The sequence below is a fragment of the Heterodontus francisci genome, unplaced genomic scaffold, assembly GCF_036365525.1.
Source record: "Heterodontus francisci isolate sHetFra1 unplaced genomic scaffold, sHetFra1.hap1 HAP1_SCAFFOLD_59, whole genome shotgun sequence".
Taxonomy (NCBI): domain Eukaryota; kingdom Metazoa; phylum Chordata; class Chondrichthyes; order Heterodontiformes; family Heterodontidae; genus Heterodontus; species Heterodontus francisci.
Genome location: NW_027140758.1, coordinates 6,746,226 through 6,749,078, shown reverse-complemented (window position 1 = coordinate 6,749,078; position 2,853 = coordinate 6,746,226). Strand labels below are relative to the sequence as shown.

General features: G+C 44.7%; 1 non-coding gene across 1 annotated transcript; it reads left to right on the top strand.

Moving 5' to 3' along the window:
• The first annotated feature begins 2,257 nt into the window (after nucleotides 1-2,257).
• trnas-aga (transfer RNA serine (anticodon AGA)) lies at nucleotides 2,258-2,331 on the top strand. Its single transcript has one exon. It is a non-coding gene; the product is annotated as a tRNA-Ser (tRNA).
• Nucleotides 2,332-2,853: the final 522 nt, after the last annotated feature.

Here is a 2,853-nt window from a genome sequence, read left to right as displayed (position 1 = left end):
TGTCTTTATAGACATCACCAAGGCCTTCGATCTTGTTAGCAGAGACAGACTCTTCAAACTGCTGTGGAAACTAGGCTGCCCTCCTGAACTCTTGGGCGTCATCTCTTCTTTCCACGAGAACATGCACAGTTCCTTCAGTTACAATGGAGCAACATCAGACACTTTCACGATCAGCAGTGGGGTAAAACAGGGCTGTGTCCTGGTGCAAACTCTCTTCAGAACGTAGGAGGAGGCAGTTTCACCTGTCGAGCCTGATCTGTCATTCAATTACATCCTTGCTGATCATCTACCTCAACACCACTTTCCCGCGCTCTCCCCATATCCCTTGATGTCATGAGTATCAAGATTTCTATCAATTTCTGTCCTGAACATGCTCAATGATTGAACTTTCACAAACCCCTGAGGTAGAGAATTCCAAAGATTCACCACCCTCTAAGTGAAGAAATTCCACCCTATCTCAGTTTTAAATGGCCTTTTAAATGAAACTTTAAGGAATACAAGCCCAGTTTCCTCATAAGACAATCCCACCGTCCCAGGGATTAGTCTGGTGACCCTCCGTTGCACTCCCTCTGTGGCAAGTCTATCCTTCCTTAGATAAGGAAACCAAAACTGTACACAATACTCCAACACAATCTCACCAAGGCTCTATACAATTGCAGCAAGACATCTTTATTCCTGTACTCATGACCCCTCGTGTTAAGGCCAACATACCATTTGCCTTCCTAATTGATTGCTGCACCTGCATGCGAGCTTTTAGTGTCTCATGAACAAGGACACCCAGGTCCCTTTGGACATCAACACTTCCCAACCTCTCACCATTTAAGAAATATTCTGTCTTTCTGTTTATTCTACCAAAGTGGATAACTTCACACTTATTCACATTATATTCCATCTGTCATTTCATTCACGTATCCTGTCCAAGTCCCCTGGAAGCCTCCTTGTAACCTCCTCACAGCTCACATCCTTTACAATTGGCATATTCTTCTCCATGCTGCTATTTTAAACTTTCAGTGTCTCAGATGGGGTTGTCCACCTGCATACCAGAGCTGATGACAAGCTGTTCATCTTGGCAAGACTGCGCACCAAGACCAAAATGAGTCAGTTCTTGGTCTGTGAGTTGCTCTTTGCTGATGACGCTGTGCTGACATCCCATAATGAAGTTCATTAACAGCAGCTTGTATATCGGTTCTCCCTGGCCTGCAAGGAGTTTGGACTGACGATCAGCATCAGGAAGATCAAAGTTATGGGCCAGGACTAGAGACTCCACCTTCCATCAACATCGACAGGCTCACTTTGGAGGTTGTCAACAGCTTCACATACCTTGGATCAACAATCACCAGCAATCTGTCCCTTGATACTGAAATCAGCACCAGGATTGTCAATGCTGCAGCTGTCATGTCAAAGTTGAGAAGACGAGTGTGAACCGACAGCAAACTGATCGAAAATACAAAACTCCGCGTGTAACAGGCTTGTGTTCTCAGCACCCTCCTTTAGAATAGAGAAGCATCAACAACTTATACAAGCCAAGAAAAGCAGCTGAACAGCTTCCACCTCCACTGTCTCAGATGGATATTGGGCATCTCCTGGCAGGACAGAGTGCCGAATGCAGAAGTACACCAGCGTGCAGGGATCCGCAGCATGTTTGCCCTCTTGAGTCAGCGGTGACTCTGTTGACTGAGTCATGTGTGCTGAATGGATGACGGTCGCTTTGCCAAAGACACGCTCTATGGTGAGCTTGCTATCAGCACGAGACCAACAGGTCACCCACATCTGTGATACAAGGACATCTGCAAAGCGAGATCTCAAGCTGACTGGGATTGGAGTCAATGCATGGGAAGTCCTTCCTGCTGACTGGAATTCCTGGAGAAAGGCATTCAGGAAGACCATGGTAAAAGCAGAGGACCAAAGAAATGACCAGATGGTGGGAAAGAGAGCTCAGAGGAAGGAAAAATTATCAGTCGACCTTGGGCCAATGATATTCATCTGTACCAGCTGCGGAAGGGATTGTCACTCACGAGTCATCCTCTACAGCCACAACAAACGATGTTTCACACAGAAGTGACGTACACCCCGGGTGTAGCCCATCGTCTTCGGAGACAGACGGTTGCCTATTACAATTACAACTACAGCAACAACTACAAGAGCGAGTCAGAGGCTGGGAACACTGCCGTGACGAACTCAGCTCTTGACTCGCCAAAGCCTGCCCACTATCTACAAGGCCTTCCTCTGATTTCAATTGCACACGCATTTGTGATCTGGCTCTGTAGTTTAGTTGGTTAAAGCACCTGTCTAGAAAACAGGAGATCCTGGGTTCAACTCCCAGCAGAGCCTCATTTCACAGTTGCAACATGCTTGAAAAGTTTCATTATCAACACTGACATCTGTGTCTTGTGAACTTTAATTCAAAATACTTGATGAATTTCAATCACATAAAAAAACAGCCTTTGTGAAGGATATGAGTTTGGAATGGCTGTTTCTCCTTGCACAGAATTTCAGTGCTAATACATCAAAGTTAACTTCTTTGGCATAAATTTGATCACAGTTCCATTCAACCTGGAAAACAGCTTGATATTAATCTCACTGAAGGAGAGTGTTTGTGTCATTATGTGTTGCTTTTAACCGAGACTGGGACATGACGCAAGTGGGAGGGTTTATCTGAGGTTTGGAATATTTGTCAGTCAGGAACAAGAAAAATCAAAGGAACCAAATAAGAAAACCTAAGTCTCATGTGGTTCCCGAGAAACGGTGAGAAGATATTAAACTTTGTTGTATTTAATACAACTGTGTGAACTTTGATCTTTGCGGCCTTTTGTAAACAGTATTTGAAGGGTCTCAGTAAAAATGTTCAGTGTT